Source organism: Bison bison, unplaced genomic scaffold (genome assembly GCF_000754665.1).
Source record: "Bison bison bison isolate TAMUID 2011002044 unplaced genomic scaffold, Bison_UMD1.0 scf7180017864066, whole genome shotgun sequence".
NCBI lineage: Eukaryota > Metazoa > Chordata > Mammalia > Artiodactyla > Bovidae > Bison > Bison bison.
In genome coordinates, this window is record NW_011494638.1 from 3,391,164 (window position 1) to 3,399,344 (window position 8,181).

General features: G+C 45.7%; 1 protein-coding gene across 4 annotated transcripts in view; it reads right to left on the reverse strand.

Annotated features, from left to right (window-relative positions):
* RAB27A (RAB27A, member RAS oncogene family) overlaps nucleotides 1-5,714 on the reverse strand; it is an 81,045-nt gene extending 75,331 nt beyond the window's left edge. For all 4 annotated transcript variants that reach the window (XM_010836771.1, XM_010836770.1, XM_010836766.1 and 1 more), the window contains exon 1: nucleotides 5,582-5,714. The gene's annotated coding sequence lies outside the window, so the exon portion shown is untranslated. The remainder of the gene's footprint in view (nucleotides 1-5,581) is intronic.
* Nucleotides 5,715-8,181: the final 2,467 nt, after the last annotated feature.

An 8,181-nucleotide genomic window follows, 5' to 3' on the forward strand; every position in this document is an offset into this window, starting at 1 on the left:
AGGCTATGAAAAAACAGGATTAGTGGCTCTGAAATACGGTATTCTCACAGCAGTCAGAGGAAGGATGCTTTTTTCTAAGGCCACTTTCTTAAATCAGTACAGGTAACTGTAAAACAGTAAGCAAACTGTGTTTTAAAAGAACACATCTCTAAAGAGGAAGTTACATACACCTATCTACTGCATCGATCCTTACCATGTATCTTCCATATCTGTTGTAGCAAATTACAAGAAGATACAGAGTGTCAAAGGACTTGGCCACTCTAAGCAGGCGCCCTTCAGTGAGACAACACTTGGTGGTTGTGGAATTATTCTCAGCCAAGTCCTCCTGAGTCAAAGCACCTTACAGTAAGCACTCAAAGGGGATGAGAATAATAACCAGACCTTAGAAGGGATAAAAACACATGGAAAGATGGGATTTCTGGCATCACCACAGGCACACAACCAACGGTGGCTTTCAACGGCCCTGCGGTTCTCAGAGAAAAGTCAACTGTGTTCTTGAAGGTGGCTTTGCCTGCCACACAGCAGATCCAAGGGCCAGAAGGGCAGCAGGACACTGCAGCGATATGGGAGGGAGGCAACAGAAGTGACTAAAGATCAGCATGAAAACATAAGCAACTACGTGTGATCTTTCAAGGGAAGACTCCGTGCAGCAGACTAACCACTGGACCCGGAGTTCCAGTTCCGGCTTTACCACTAACTGTGTGATCTTAGAAAATGACAACATCTCTGGAGAAAAATTTCCTTCACCACAAAACACTAGAGGAAATGGAATCTTCTCCCACTGTCCTCTAATTCTAATAATCCTTGAGTTTACACGCCCTCTCCTTCCTAAAATGGAGACATGTGCAATTAGCAAAATGAGCCATAGCTCAGTTATTCTGTGGACATTATCATGATCAATGCATTTCCTGCCCAAAAACATAAATTTATCAGACCAGAGTTAACACATTAAATCCAAGACACCAGTTAACTCTACCACTCATAGGAAAAAAACTACTAATTTTTTAGTATAAGTGTGTCCCAAAGATTGCATGGGACATACTTATAGTAAAATATTATTTGTTGTTCTTCCAATTTTTAAAATCTGGCACACTACCTTTGACCCCACATTCAAAGCATAATCTCAGCTCTCAAAAGTCTGATTTCATACAGGTGGGTGGTTCCAAGTGTGGCTGAAGCACTAAATGTGAGGCCTTCTCATGGGTGACATACATAGAGGCAAAAAATAAAACAAAACAAAAGCAGGCAAGGAAGAATGACTTGCAACATTTGTTTTGAGTAGGTGAGGCATCAAATTTTATTAAACAGTGAGTAGAATATCAACGTTAGTAGACCTCAATCATACAGGGAAAAGAATGTGGTATACTTCCTGACCAGACAGGAGGCCAAAACACAGTGGATGGAACAAGATGGATGCTCACAGCTGCACACCTCTAACCTTCTGGACACAAAGTTAATTGCAAACCTTTTATCTCTTCCTCCAACTCACTGCTCATGTCTGCTCCCCAGATAAATCAGCTTAGGGAAACCAGACCATAAACTGGAACTTCCTGACTACAAGGCAGAGGAATAAATTTGATCAAGCGAAACCTGCACACAGCATATAAAGCAAAGGCAGTGAGAAGGAAAAATTCCTCTCTTCAGAAGGCAATCTTGTTCTAACAATAACAAGGCAATCTTGCTGCATAGAGGCTCACAATTCATTTGTTTTTTAAATTGTGGGCCACTTTTTTTAAATATATAATTTTATTTTCTTATTTATTTTTGGCTCCAAAGCACAGGCTCAATAATTATGTCACACGGGCTTAGTTGCTTGGCAGCATGTGGGATCCTCCTGGACCAGGGATCGAACCCGAATCTCCTGCATTGGCAGGCGGATTCTTTACCACTGTGCCATCAAGGAAGCCCATCAGCCAACTTTATTGAGGTATAATTGAGATATAACATTGTAAGATATTTAAAGTGTACATCACGGTGATTTGACATATGTATACATTTTGAAAAGGATTCCCCCACCCATCAAGTTAACTAGGGCTCGCATTATTTACACCCACACACATATACATGCCATGGGTTTAAAAATACTCCTTTCTCATAGTTTGTAGTGAATATATAGATATGGCATGTTCCAAGATAAGTTTAACAATGGAAAGCTAGTTCAATTTTTAAAATACCACAGTGATTACTATACTCTCCAGGCCAGTTAATTCAATTCTCAGTGAGAAAGGTCGGCAGGAAACCTCTCTCAACTCTAGCCAATACTGCTTTATCCGCAACAGCAGGATGAGGTGGACTAAAACAAGATACTTAACATCCACAGGCTGAGAAAAATTAAATATATGGACTAGAGGTTTCTAATGATGAAAACAAATCCAAGGTTATTCATTAACTTATGGGCACATTCAGCAAGAATTTATTGAACACTTCGTTTGCCTATGATAGCTTGCAGTACAGGAATCACAAAGGAGACGAAGCCATGCTCTGCCTCCAGGCTATTACAGTCTCATCATGGAAATAAGGCCACATATGCATAATCAGTTGACAGTCTGAAGTCATTATGCAATTAAAAGTCAAAATGAGTCTCATAATTGGAAATTTCAGTTAGAAGCCAGAGAAAAATTAAATTCACTGCACTGCAAAATATTCATCAGGAAATGAAACTCCATTTTCTCAAATTTCCAAGGAATTTCACTCTCCCTAGATGAGCACAAGAAACCAAGTCACTAGAGACAGGCGCTGAAGGCCTCCTCCCAGTCTGCCCAGGTCCTGCCCTCGGGAAGGACCCAAAGTCCTCACCTTTCTGCTTTGTTTGACCTTTCCCTTCCTTTGTTTGACCTTTTTTTGACCTTTCCCTTTCCATGAAGAGTAAGGCCATTCCCTCTAGGGAAAAAAGTAGATAGAAAAGGAGAGAAGGAGGAGTTGCTGGTGTAGCTATGGACACTGCAAATGGGAAGGAAGAGTGAGAAAGAAATAGCAGAGTGATCCCCATTTCTCAGCTTCTCATTCCCTTTTCATTCACTCTCTCTCTCTCTCTATATATATATATATTTTTTTTAGGGTTTAATATGTGCCAAAAACCATTCCAGGTGCTACCTCCACCAGAGCAAACAAGACAAATTCCGGACCTTCATGGAGCTTGTACTCTACCAGTGGGAGACAGATGTGTGTGTGCAATGACAAAGAATGCTACAGATACTCTAAAGAAAAATAAGGTCAAGAGGAAGAAAATGTTGGGGTTGGGGGATGGGGGACGATAATTTAGATGGGATGGGACAAGAAAGCATCTCTAAAGAAATGACTTGATTTGAATGAAATGAATGAGTAAGCAGTGCAGACTTTTGAAGGAAGAACATTTCAAACAGAGGAAACAGCAAAGGTCCTGAGGTGTGGCTGAAGGCGAGTGAGAAAAGAGGGGAGTGATGGAAGATGAAGCCACACACCATGTAAGGTTTCCCTCTGGTATAACAAGCCACTGGTGAGTTTTGAGCACAGGACTGAGTGATATAAGCGGCTTTGGCAACTTTGTTAAGAACAGACCATAGAGTGGTGAAGGTGGAAGCAGGTGGGCCTGCAGGAGGCTTTGGAGTAATCCAGGTTGACAAACAAAAGGAACTGGCAGGAGCAGTGAAAATGTTACAAAATGGTTCCTATCCTAGATATAGTTTCTAAGCAGAACTAATGAACTCTGCTGAGAGACTAGATGTCTGATATGAGACAAAGAAAAGAATCAGGGGTGACCCCAGGGTGTTTAGTCTGAGCACCTGTAACAATGAAGTAACTGAGACAGGGGAGACGGAGGGAAAAGCAGGTTTGGAAGAGGAAAATCAAGAGTCTGGTTCCTAGAGACTGTTGCCCACTTCAACACCCATTGCATCTGTTGTAAAATCAGGCAACAGCAATTGAGACGCTGATTCTAAATTACAGATGGAAATTCAAGGGACCCAGAATAGCCAGAACAGTCTCAAAAAAGAAAAACAAAGTGGGAGGACTCACACTCCCCATCTCAAAACCTCTCGCGTACATAGTTAACAGAGGAGAGTATGATACTAGCATAAGGATAGACATGCAGCTCAATGGAGTAGGGCTGAGAGTCTAGGAATAAACCCTCACATTTCCTGACAATTTATTCTCAACACAGGCACCAATGGTATTAAAAGGGGGAAAAATAATCTTTTCAACAAATGGTGCTGGGAGAACTTGATGCCCACATGCAAAAAATTGTTAACACTCCTACCTCACGCCATGTACAAAATTAACTTAAAGCAAGCTAAAGATGAAAATGTAAGAGCTAAAACTAACAACTCTTAGAAGAAAACATAGGCATAAATCTTCAGGACTTTGGATTGAGCAATGCTTTCTTAGATTTGACACCAAAAGCGCAGCAAGAAAAGAAAAAATTAGTTATACTTCATCAAAATTAGTAAAATCAAGGCAGGTCATGGAAATTAAGGGAGGGAGGGAGTAAGGAAGAAACAATAAAGGAAAGAAGTAGGAAGGAAAACTAACATAAAATACAGATTCTCAGTCAAGTTTTTTCAGCACTACATTAACCTTTCTTTACTTGTAACCATCTGCAAAAATTCTGTCTTCCAGACTGTGTTTTCCCCCTAAAACAAGTTTCTAAGAAGGCATAAATAAATCAATAAAACAGGAACAGTGAATCACCAACAAACTAAATCACTGATAATTATAGAAACTTTATACAGCATAAGAGGATACCCCCAAAAAATAAAAATAAAAAAAAAGAGGATACCCCCAACCTCTGACTGATGAGCCAATCCCAAAGTTAAGAATCCATCCAGTAGGGGAAAATAGCTCTTAGCCCACAGAAGACCCCTGAGACAGAGGATCTAACAGATGATGCTGAGGCCATGCAGGGGGCCCACAGGAGCCAAAATTATGGGAAGGCAAAGTCATGGGTTCACAAGATTTCCTTCACTTCAGGCCTGACTTTGCTTAATCCGTGATCTATTGGGACAGAGACAAAAGCTTTGGCAAGAGTTACCGAAACCTGTCATCACATCGGCTCTACCACCAGTCAAGACAGAAGGGCCTGACTGCCTGGTAGGGTTTTCTGTCTGACTGGCAGGGAAAGGAAGGGGGGACCCTCTCCCACCCAGACAGTTTGCCGTCCAGACCCCGCCCAACAAAGGTGTCAAGACTTTAAATCATTCAACTGACAAAACCGGAGGAAGTAAAGAATTAGAGAGGCCGTGCAGGAGCCTCCTCTCCTGCCTGAGAAGTTTCCTTCCTCCCACCCCGCCACCTCCATGCGGCCCCTAGCACCTGGATGCCACCGGAAGGTGACCTCAGCCCCCAACCTGGGACTCCACCTAATCGGCACCTCGCCCAAGCTGACCCCTACGCCCGCGATTGTCATCGTAGAGTTTGTGCTGAGGGCCTGGGAGAAGCAAAGAAGCTTCTCCGGTGGGCTCTGCCTCCCAGAGAGCGGAGAGGAGCTGCAACCCCAACACCCGGCCCCAGGGCCAGACCCTCGGTGCGCCCGCTCCGTCGCGCTGCCCCGCGGGGTGACCGGCGCCCCGAGCCCGAGCGCGCCTCCCAGCCCGCGCCTCCGCCTCACCTGCTCCGCCCGCGGTCCCCACGCCGCTCTGTCTCTGCGCGCGGCGTCCACCCGCTGCCGGCCTTTTCGGGTCCTTGGCGGGTATTTTCCGTCTGGCCCCACATCACTTCCCGTAAAGGAGCGCGAGGTGGGGCGGGACCTCCTCCCCAAAGCCCTCCACCTCCAGCTTCCTCCTGTCACTTCGGGGCGCACCCCCGCCCGACAGGGCGAGCCCGCCGCCCCCAGCCCCTACGTACCTGCCCAGGGGGCCGACACAAAGTTCCCCACTCTCCTCTTTTAGCCCAAACCCAGTCTCCACTGTCCTTTCCTGGAAGGTGCCAAACCTTAAGGGGTTGTTTTCGTTTTGAGACACAGGGATGACATTTAAAAACTGCTCTGGGGTCGGGGCACTATAAGGTATAGTTTGGTGCCGCTCCCCAAATCTCCTCCCCCAAAGCCATTTTCTACAGGTATTTTTCAGGGCGTCAGGGTCAGTGTCTGTCTCTGGTCGCCACAGGTGCTGAGCGGTTGCAAAGTCGGCCCTGAGACCAACGGCTCCTGAGGCCCTAAGCGGGGATCTGAGGGGCGGGCTCCCAGCTTGCAGTGACTGCCCACTTCGTCTGGCTTCCCCGGGGGCCAGATCCGCGCTGGGCGTCCTGGCTTTGCCACTGTCCATCCGGCCCCGCCTGCTTTTCACTCGGGTAGCTTGGCATTGGTGTTCCTGGAGTGAGGGAAAGCTCTGGGATATACTTGAGAATGACTGGATGACTGGAGCGGGGTGGGGGGGTAGGCCGTCAAAAAGGGTAGTTAAGTGGGGTAGTAAACAGGGTCTCTGCTCTTGAACAGTAGAGTTCAGATTACAAAATCTCTCTTATTTAAATTTCCAAGTATTAGAGCAATTCGTTAAAATTAAAAAAAAAAAAACTTGAAAGACTAGCTCCTGTAGCGAGACACCTGCGAGCCTCTGCTGCCCCCTAGCAGCTTCCGTCTCTCAGTGCCGACGGCTTTCTGTGGGCCGCTTGGACCTGTGGCTGTGAGGCAGAGGTGGGAAGCTTCAGGCCCGCAGGTTCTCACTGCTGCTGCTGCTGCTGCTGCTGCTGCTGCTGCTGCTAAGTCGCTTCAGTCGTGTCCGACTCTGTGCGACCCCATAGACAGCAGCCCACCAGGCTCCGCCGTCCCTGGGATTCTCCAGGCAAGAACACTGGAGTGGGTTGCCATATTCTTCTCCAGTGCATGAAAGTGAAAAGTGAAAGTGAAGTCGCTCAGTAAGTGTCCGACTCTTCGTGACCCTACGGACTGCCCCCTACCAGGCTCCTCCGTCCATGGGATTTTCCAGGCAAGAGTACTGGAGTGGGTTGCTATTGCCTTCTCCAGCAGTTTCTCACTAGAAGCGCCAAATTCCTCCTCCAGCGCCCTCAAGGTCTGAACAGAACTTTTGGGCCTACCCCTGTGAGCTTTCAGGCAAAGCATTTTTTATTTATTATTTTTTTAATTTTTGACCACATCAGGAGGTATCTGGGATCTTAGTTCCTGATCAGAGACCCTGCATTGGAAGAGCAGAGTCTTAACCACTGGACTGCCAGGGAAGTCCTTAGGCAAAGCACCTCTCAACCAAATAAGTCTACTTCTCAGCAAAGCAAAATGTTTGGAAGTCCTAGTCCACTGGCTCCTCCTATCTGTTCTATCTCACAAATTCTTCTTGGATCACAAATTCCAGCTGTCTCAAGGCCACCTGCCCAATTTCATTATCCTTTCAGACTACTCAGTTTGCATTACAGCACAATGAGCTTCTCAGATTACTTTAAAAAATCACATATAGGATGAATCATATGAAGTTGCTAAATATTGAATACATATTCATTTTAATAGTTCCAAGCAAATATAATGCAGTAATCGCAGAGTTAGGGATAACAGATTCACTATAGGGTGATGGTTTCAAGGGATATTCCTTAGAGAAAAGCCATCATGTCAGTGGAGGTTAAAACAGGGAAAGTAGTTCCATGTTCATGTGTAGAGGAAGTCTTGGGAGTCACTGATCAGCTAAGATCTGTTGAGGGTGGGGGTAAGGGTGCCAACAATGCAGCAACTGCTAATGGTTCACATGATTCAAGGAGCGCTCAGCCCTCCCCACTCCTACAGCCAGGCAGGGCTGTCACCAGGACTTCACCAGGCAGGAGATCAGAGAACAGCGATGCTGTGGCTCATACATCACCCATTCTGTCCTTTCATCCAGCAAGTCAAACACTGTGTTAGGTCCTAGAAATGCAATAGTGAACAAGGCAAACTGGTCCTTGCCCTCAGTGATCCTGTCCTCAAAGAGATCAACTTCTGTGCAGTGAGATAAGATCCTTGATAAGGGAAGTTGTTGATAAGGGAAGACTTAAGTGGCTAAGTCTGACTAATTGGAACACAAGTTAATTGATACCAAATCAGTACTTCCCAGAGACAAGTGATGTATAGATTCAGTTCAGTTCAGTTCAGTCACTCAGTTGTGTCCAGCTCTTTGCGACCCCATGAATTGCAGCACGCCAGGCCTCCCTGTCCATTACCAACTCCTGGAGTTTACTCAGACTCACGTCCATTGAGTCCGTGATGCCATCCAGCCATCTCATCCTCTGTTG